The sequence below is a fragment of the Atta colombica genome, unplaced genomic scaffold (assembly GCF_001594045.1).
Source record: "Atta colombica isolate Treedump-2 unplaced genomic scaffold, Acol1.0 scaffold109, whole genome shotgun sequence".
NCBI classification, from domain to species: domain Eukaryota; kingdom Metazoa; phylum Arthropoda; class Insecta; order Hymenoptera; family Formicidae; genus Atta; species Atta colombica.
The window spans coordinates 274,569-285,125 of NW_017259194.1; positions in this window are offsets into that span (position 1 = coordinate 274,569).

Sequence of the window (10,557 nt, forward strand, 5' to 3'; positions counted from 1 at the left end):
GCTGATGAGAAGATTATGTAAAAAGAAGATGGCGACACTTGAGAGATGATAAGTATACATGTTATGTATACAAGGTATGTATAGTGTGTGTGTGCGGTGAAGAGGGACCGCGCCTGATGATGGATGGGACCGACGGACTGCGTCTGAAGGCGGCGACGGGGACGCAAGTTTCCGCACACATCCACTATATAATTTCTCTCACTCGAGACATCCTCGTCTCTCTGCATCGCTGTCTCCGCGATATCATTTCCCTGTGCCGTAATCCCCCTCGCCTTGTGACGTCATCCATCTTCCTTTCCCCCTGTGACGTCATCCCCTCTCGCCTCGCGTGTCATCCCCGCGAATCCCCCTCCCCCTCAGAGCTCCTGAATTAGAATCCCCCTTGTTTATCTACTTAATAGTTTTGTATTTAATCAAAATTTATTCTCCTATGATATACTTAACATTGCAATTATTTATTCTGATATACTGATTTTTGGTTTATCTAATTCGATAAAATGTTTATAATAGAAATATCGGAGCTATCAATATCGGAGTATTAATCTTAACAGCACAAGATTTATCATTAATTTCTTTATAACAAAAATCTTTTAAATCATTCTTAATTCTATTCATTCTAAAAGAATATTGGTTAGTACAATTATATTGGTCAGTATAATAGTTATCAGAATATTATTTATTTTTTTGTGTACAAGTACATATCCTAAAAGAAAATCGATTAGTACAACATTTATCAAAACATTGTTTATTTTTAACACTATGAAAACATAAACCATTTGGGTAAATATTTTTCGAAGTATTCTCGATTCGAACTGAGTTCACCTCATAAAACTTGACTATTCTTTGTTTCCATTTTGTCGTGACACTCAGAGCAGAAATGACCCTTTTTGTCACATTCCTTGCACTTTTTGTTATTCCTGATTACTTTTATAAATTTATTCCTATTCAATTTATTTCCCTCCTTTCTTTCCTTGACACTTTCAACTCTATTCTCTTTCCTTTTTTATTAAAATTATAATTGTTTTCTTTCTTCTTCTCAAAATTAAAATTATTTTCTCTCTTATGTTGAAAGTTATTTTCTTGAATCAGTTTAATTGCTTTCTCTCTTTCAATTATCATTCTTAATGATGTTATTCCCTCCATTTGAAGTGTTCTTTTTATGAAGCCAGATAGTGCGGAGACAAATTGTGCATACTTCATCGCGAATCGGGACTCGGGATATGCTAGTTGTGATAATCTTTCCCGAATCCAAAGAGGCGATACTTTCTTCGAATTTTTTTTTCTATTCGTGAATTGCGAATAGTAATTTTGTAATCATGCGAGTCTCTGAAACACATTTTTAATTTCAACTTTAACTCTTCGAATTGCAGATTTTCTGAATTTTGCATACTCTCTAATACTGCACATGCTTTGCTCTGTAAACACAATTCCAAAATAGCGATTTTTGTCTCCTCTTCTCAACAGTTCGCATGATCAATAAGATTAAATTGTGTGAAAAACTCGCGTAAGAGCGCACTTCCATCATAAATATCAGGTTTAAATTTTATGCTCATCCAATCCTGGAGTAACATAGACGAATCAAAATGATTGACAGCTCTTCCGACATCACGCGAGACGGCATGAATCGATGATAACGCTGATAATGCTGATAATGTTTGAATCATTAAAGTTAGTGGCATTCGCGACGAGACCGGCGCGATTAACAACATTCATAAGCTATTATTGAAATTAGCGGCATTCGCAATAGGACTGACGCGTTCGATAATATTCGCGACAGAACTTTCGCTAACGCGGAAGAACAAATCGTTACGTTCGCAAATGTTAATGGAGAAACTTAGCTAGTTTGTGGAAAATCCGCATAGTTTCTTTTGAAGCTGCGCAATCTCTGCGTTCCACCGCCGTAGCGTCGCTGCGAATTTCTCCTATCTCTGTCACTGATTCATGATCTCTCTGCAGTTGTAACAACATCGTAAACTCCTCCTGTTTTTATTGCTGTTCCTTATAAAACTGCTGTATTTCCTGCAATAAGATCGAGGCAGCTTTCTGTCCATCACACGTCATCAACATAGTCGGATCCTCCTCTGGAGCGACAAGCCTTCTTTTGCATTAAAGTCGCAATGTATACATCACAGTAATTCGCTCGATTCAATCATTTGTCTGCTCCTTCAATTTTTTTTTTCGCTTTCCATTCGCTCGAACGAGCCCCCAAAACATTGCGCGACTGGCTCGCGAAGTTATTCTTGAGGACGTATGCATTTCTGAACCACCGAAATAAAATACATGTATGTAGTAAAAAAGAAACTCGAAACGAATAATTAAGTCAAATGTCAATATCAAGCAATATTGCAGCATTTATCAATATTTATTGAAGATAATAAAACAAACTGGATTCCAATGTTTCCTTTGACATACGAGGGCAAGGTAAGTACCCGTGTTAGTGAAGACGCATTTTTCACAAAATTTTTTTATTTTTCAATGTAATCTCTTTTTAGGAGGATACACTTTTCCCAACGCCTCTGCTCATTTTTTTAATTCCTCCGAAAAATACTATTTTTCGAACTCTGCAAAATAGGCCTCTGTTTCGGTGATGACTTCCTTATTTGACGTGAATCTCTTTTCACCGCGCCATTTTCTTAAATTTGAAAATAGAAAGAAGTCGCAGGGGTCCCAATCCTGAGAATATTGTGGATGCGATAGCAATTCGTAGCGCAATTCGATCAATTTTTTGACTGTGACGACTGCGGATGAATAAGCGGTGCATTATCGTGATGGAATAACTTCTTTTTTTTGCTAAATGGGGCTGTTTTTTTTTCAATTCAACATTGAATCCGCCTAATAAATCAGCACAATAATAGTTTTTCCCTTCTTCAAATAGTTGAAGATTACACCTTGCGCATTCCAAAAAATAGTGACCATCATCTTTCCGGCCGATGGGACAGTTTTGACCTTCTTCGCACGTTCGCCATGAAGTCCACTGTTTCTTGATCTCCGGTGTGTAGCGATGAATGTTTTATTAACGGTTACAACCCGACACAAAAACTTCTGCAGATTGCATTTAAACAGCTTCAGACACTGCTTTGAAATTGATAGATGCATCTGCTTGTTGTGCAGAGCACTATGAGCAATTGCGGCACTTATTGAGCCGACAGCTTTTTCATTTCCAAATTATCATGCAAAATATTGAGTGCCATTTTGTATAACACGCCTGTAACCTCTTACTTTCGTTCGGCGATCAGCGAGAATCATGTTGTAAACCTTTTCGATGATTTTCTTAGTGTCTACTAGACATTTTGGACGTTCTTCATAAAAAACAGACTATCACGTTTGAATTCGTTGAACCAGTACTGACGGATATCATAGATAATAAAGGGTTTCCAACTTCGTTTTCATTTCTTCACATGTTTTTTCGTCCAAAAATAAAAAGCGGATCGATATTATTCTTTTTCCATTGTATCGAAAAACCAAACACGCTCACTACGAATTGTCAAATTAAAACTATCGCATTTATCACTTTAAAATTTTATATGACGTTGTTTGAAAAATGATACTACACAATGGTAATACCAATTTCCATCAACAACACCGCCTGTCTTCACATACGGGTATTTACTGATTTGCCCTCGTATAGATCTCCAAAATATGAAGGAACAAAATTAACTCAGCGAAGTTACGTTTCGAAAGGAATTTAATATTACTTAAATTTGATATTATTACGATAGCTTAGTAGAGTTAATGTTTTCAAAACCAAAAAATCATTTTGGTACGTTTCTGGGGACTACATACGTAGTATATAAATTCACATAAGAATCATACAAGCATTTAAGATTCAGCTATACCGTTTAAAGCTTTGATTTTTATAATTTGTGTTATCACAAATACGGTCCTATAATATGTTATATTATTTAAATTTGCCTTCGGATTTACTTCAAAATTCTTCTCCGAATTATAATTCTTCTAGTATAGTGAAGAGTTATGTTTGAAATCTACGGGAAAAATTAAATGAAATACATCAGAATGTAAAGAGAATCTTTGGAAAATATTATAAAATTGAAAGCTACGATCAAAACGCTAGACAATCTTCGAGAAGAATCAACAGATCTGCTTATTTAATTCGCGAAAGAAAGTAGGCAAAACTATCAAGCTTCAAAATAATTGGGAGGGACTTTATGGTGTAGTTAAGATGTTAAGTGATTTATTGTGTTAAATCCAAAAAAGGCATCGTAATAAAATCGTACATTTAGATAGATTTACTACATTCGTTCAGAAATAACTTCTTTTTTTTTGTAGAAAAGAAATGACACTCAAAGCTCGATCGAGTTATTAGTTTAAATTAATAAGACTGTGTTTTGTTAATTTGAAAAAGATACTGTTTTCTTACATATTAATTCCCAGAAGATGAGTCGCTTTTTCGTCAGGAGGGGATCGAACGGATGACGGAATTGGTAAAGGAGTTGGGGAAGTATTATAGTAGCATGCTGCAAACAAAGAATTGAAAATTACCTCAGGGATTTAATTAGAAACAAGCTCAGAGCAGAGTAGTTTCATTAAGAAATTTGTCTCGCTCACGGTATTTGATAAATTCATGAGCGAAAAGTCAAGAAACAAATTCTCAAGAGTAAGAACCAAGGAATATTCTGAAGATTAAATAGAGGGACAGATCCGTTAATCGTCCCAGCAGTCTAAGATAGACAGAAAGATATTTACAAATATCCCATTCTTCTGAAGAAAACATATTTCAGTTGTCGGGAAGATAATCTGAAAAGGAAGGGCGGCAGTGTTGTGCCTCACGCTAGAGTTTCCCTTTTGAATTGAGTCATGAATCGTGAAAGCAGATAAAGATCTTCCCCTGACGACTTTGCGTTTTACATTCTGTTGCTCTATTCTGAATCTTTAACATCCATCAGTAAAGAATTCGTTCTCGTTTTCTAAGCTAGTAATATTTCTTGCTGCAAGCTTCGTGCGAGAAGAGTCCGCGAGAGTTTTCCGAGTATATCTTTTGTTGTGCGAGTGCAACAATAATAATAATAATGTTTGATATTAAATTAATAAGAATATGAGCCAAGCAAAACTTTGATGCTATATTAATAAATAATAAATAAAAAGTTTATTAATATTTTTCAACCCCAATCGATTCATTCTAAATGTTAAAATAATACAATAAATTTAAAAATCCAAAATTCACCATAAATATAATAAAACCCTTTATGCTCTTTTCTTTTTTTTTTAGATGCCTGAATTATTTTAATTTAAGCGCAAAGTTGAAAGCACATAATATGTATTATCAACCAAAAACTGATAAATGCGGAAATTGAATGATTGCGTGATCAGGCTGTCGAGCGAGGACAAGTGATTAAACTACTACAGGAAGGAGCGCGTCCAGTTCATAGTCTACACCGATTTGATGTGTTCATTGAAAAAGCGGATAAGAATTATGAATCGACTATGTACATGTATCAACATCACAATGTGTTTAGTATTGTGTAATATACGCAATGTTCGTATGATGATACATTATCCATGTATCGTTTTCATCGCGATAAGGACTGTATAACGTGGTTGAAGAACTGAAAAATTTAGCGCATAATGTATAGTCTACAATTTCGGCTAATATACACACGGCAGATTTCACGCAAGATTTCACGACGATTTGGCAAAATTTAACAGTGCCACGCACTGCATGTGCGAAAAACGGGAGCTTCCCGTTTGATATCCGATTTATCACGTTGCGATTGATCACGTCGTGATTAGTATTCTACCCGCTTGAGGTCTAACCGAAGTTGCATCGTAACAATGTCCGCTTGGAATATTTTTAACACATGAAGACAGTGAGGTGTAAGAACAGTCTTTTTAGAGCGGTCTTTTACTATTTAAGCTAAAACTTTTAGGCGGAATTTTCTGCCATTTCATGCAAACGTCAAATAAGCCTAATTTTATTGATTTCTGAGGTGGTTGTTCTAAACTATATAATTACCACCTAACTTAACCTAACATAATTATTTGCAACATGGTCACTTGCAACTCGTGATCAATAGACTCGGGACATGATCAATCGCGACGTGGTCAACAGACTTCCATTCGTTATAATGAATCATTATTATGTGTATAATTATAAATGATAATGAAATCAACATCGAATCAATGTCGATTTCATCATTATTTCTAACTGGATATGTACGCGTCTACATATAATACATAGTGCATACATTCTTCATTATAATGACTCATAAAATTATTGGGAGTATAAATAAGTTTCCGCCGTTTGCAAAAGACGACGCCACTAATAAATTATACTTAAAATTGTTTGATGTAAAACGATATATCGTAAGATTGGATATCCGGCAACACCATAACCTTGAAATATTAGCGATTTTGTATCAGCATCCTATATTTTTTTTTTTTGTACGAAAATGTCGAGTTTTGAGCTGAATAAGCCTCATTTGCGGGAACTTTTGATTTACTTCTTTAATTTGAAGAAATCTGCAGCTGAGGCTCATAGATTGCTTGTAGAAGCATATGGTGATGCTGCCTTAAGAGAGAAGTTGTCGGTTTCAAAAGTTTAAGAACGGTGAATTTGACGTCGAAGACAAAGAACGTAGCGGAAGGCCGAAAGTGTACGAAGACGCGGAATTGAAAGCATTATTAGATGAAGATTCGTTCCAAACGCAAAAAGAACTTGCACTTACATTAGAAGTGACTCAACAAACAATTTCATATCGTTTGAAATCATTGGGAATGATTTAAAAGCAAGGGAATTGAATTCCATATGAACTGAAGCTGAGAAACGTTGAACACCGATTTTTCACATGTGAAATGCTACTTGCCAGGCATAAACGAAAGGGTTTTTTGCATTGTATAGTCACTGGTGATGAAAAATGGATCCATAACTCAAAGAAGAGGAAATCGTGGGGACCACCTGGCCATGCTTCAACATCGACAGCCAAGTCGAATATTCATAGAAAAAAACTCATGTTATGTATTTGATGGGATCAGCTTGGTGTCGTGTATTATGAATTGCTCAAACCGAACGAGACTATTACTGGGGCTCTCTACCGAACACAATTGATTGAGATTGAGCCAAGCACTCAAAAACGCGCCCACTACTACTCCAGGCATGACAAAATTATTCTCCTGCATGATAATGCTCGACCACATGTTGCAGCGCCGGTCAAAACCTATTTAGAAACACTCAAATGGGAAGTTCTACCCTACCCACCGTATTCTCCAGACATTACTCCTTCCGACTACCACTTGTTCTGATCGATGACGCATGGTCTGTCTGAGCAGCACTTCACATCATATGAAGATACCAAAAATTGTATCGATGATTGGATAGCCTCAAAAGATGAAGCGTTCTTCCAACGCGGTATCCACATGCTACCAGAAAGATAGGAAAAAGTAGTGGCTAGCGATGGCCATTACTTTGAATAAAACATTATGTACCGTTCTTTCACAATAAATGCTTAATTTTTTATTAAAAACGACGGAAACTTATTTGTCCCAATATTATGATAGATTACAATAAGATAGGAATATTTGAATACTTCAGTCAATAGATTAATTATGTTCTTCAATAAAATAGTTTTGTCAAATTCCTCAGTTGAAATCCAGTTTGTCACAGACTTATATCAAACGATTTGAGAATTTATTAATTACGTATTTTATGATATTCTGTATAAAACAAATAGATATATTAAAATAATAAATTATTAGTGTGAATAAAAGATACAGAATCAAATAATAATAATTTATGTTAATTTATATAAAATACTGTAATCAAAACTCTCAATCAGAGATCCGGTTAAGTATTAAAGTTAGATATTGACTGTTACTCGTTTAAAAATTAACTGATGTGAAGTGCTCAGTCAGAAATGATAATGAAATCACATCGAATCGACGTCGATTTGATACTTTCGACATCGAATCGACATCGATTCAAAGTCGATTCCATTATCATTTCTGACAGGGTCAAATAAAATAGTAGTAATAGGGGCAAATAAAAATAAGTCAATAAAATCGAATGTAAAAACAAGTCTGTTCAAAAATTGTGACAATTTACCCAGATAATATTTATGTTACATAAGATATCTAAAAGACGTCTTTTAGATATCATATGCAATATGTTATCTGAGTATGTTCGCGTATATCATCAAGTATGTTAAAATAAGAGTTATCATAATTCATTATCTTTCATTAAATATAATCGTTTTTTTTTGTTCTTTAATATGTATCAGTTCAGAAATATTTCTTTTACGATAATTCTTTTCAAAATCAAGAATACTAACTTTTTTCCAATTGAAGTTATGATTAGTTTCCATTATGTATATGTTTCAAGATTACTGAGTATTTGGACTGGTCTAATTTTATATTATGCGATGTTCTTTAATTCTTGTAATTATCTCTGTAATTGTCTCTTCGTTTGGCCATACGATGCATCGCAGTTATTACAATTTGCTTTATATATGACATTATTATTTTTATCATTTATTTATTGCTTTTCGTCTTTATGAACTTTGATAAATTTATTAAGCTTGTTTAAACACTTATAGTCAATCATGTTTTTGGATTTACTTAATAATTTTATTAATAAATAGATCTTATATATGGGAAAACCATTATCTCTCTTAAAATCAGTATCAACTCATCGTCCATCGAATATCGAATCTGATAAATTTAGAGGCTTCTTTTATTTAAAATGAACTCACAAAAAATGTCAATTTGAGTGAGACAAGCATTCTTACAACAAATTTGTTACAACTGAACTGGAGCAATTTTAACCTCCCAGATTCCAATAATAAAGAAAAATCAATCAGAGAATTCATCAAGGATATTGAAAGTTGCTTCAATCGCAACAACTTAAAATTGATATCGAAAATTAGGAACATCCTGAATTCCATCAGTTTCTCCACAATAATCCACGCTTGAATATTTAGGATAGAAAAATTAATAAGATGCTGAAGTCAACAACACACTATAATAATAATAAAGACATAATTTTCACACGAGCGGACAATGGCAATGTAACCATAGCCATGGATATGACTTTTTATAATAACAAGATTCTTGAATTACTTAAAGATACATATTTGATATTCAGATACATATTTGATGGTTAGAAAAAATCCGGCAATGTTGATTGAAAGAAATCTTATTAATATGTTAAAAAAATCAGGATATCAGAAGGAATTTATCTCGGATAAAGAATTGTGGAGTTTTCGGTTAAGTGATTCTATTTTACCGAAGGCATATACTTTACCACAAAAATACACAAGGAGGGCGTTCCTTTTATAGTAGAATTATTGTTTCTTCAATCAACATAGCTCTATATAGTTAGTTATTTGCAAAATATTATCTCTGAGAATATGTCTCCTGCAAAGAATAGAATAAAAAGTTATGATGGAGGATTTGAAAGAGAGAGTGTTAAATTCTTTACAATTTCGGGTTTCTACTTATTTTAGATATATTGATGATTGCATCTAAAGATAAGATTATTTAAATTTTTCAAATTTTAAATTCATTTAATGAACAGCATGATAGACTTAAATTCACTATTGAATATGAAGAGGACCATTGTCTGAATTTTTTGGATCTATCGGTCATCAATAAGGATATTATTATTTTAAATTGGATATATATAAAAAGACGTTCTCAGACAGGTATTTATCTTTCTATTCGAATCATGCCACATGTCATGTAAGATTGGGATCATATATAGCTCAATTGATAGAGCGATCTTATTATTAAATTTTACATTCTATAACAAGAACATAGAATTTATAATAGAGATTTTGAAGGATAACGGTTATATCCTTTAGGAATGATTTTTCATTATATTAATAAAAAGATTAAAAGTTTGGCTTGAAAAAATCCATTGTAAATAATACTAGCTCAGATTACGTTGACACTGATGGAGTTTTGAGAGAGGTAATGATTTTCCCATATATAAGATCTATTTCCAATAAAATTACTAAGTCTATTAATAAATCTAAAAACATGATATATAGGTGCTTAAACAAACTTAATAAATTTATCAAAGTTCATAAAGACGAAAATCAATATGATAAAAATAATAATGTCATATATAAAGTAAATTGTAATAACTGCGATGAATCATATAACGAAGAAACAATTACAGACAAGAATTAAAAAAACATCGCAATAATATAAAATTACACCAGTCCAAATACTCAGTAATATTCGAAACATATAAACACGGAAACTCATAACTTTAATTGAGAAAAAGTTAGTATTCTTGATTTTGAAAAGAATTATCGTAAAAGAAATATTTCTGAAATAATATTTCTGAAATAATACATATTAAAGAACAAAAAAACAGTTTAAATTTAATAAAAGATACTAAGTTATTGAATAACTCTTATTTTAACGACGATATACAAGAACATAAATTGTCACAGTTTTGAACAGACTTGTTTTTATTCGATTTTATTGACTTCTTTTTATCTATACTTCACATCAGTTAATTTTTAAATAATAGTCAATATCTATATAATTATTATCTATATAATATATATATAATATATATATATAAAATTTTAATGT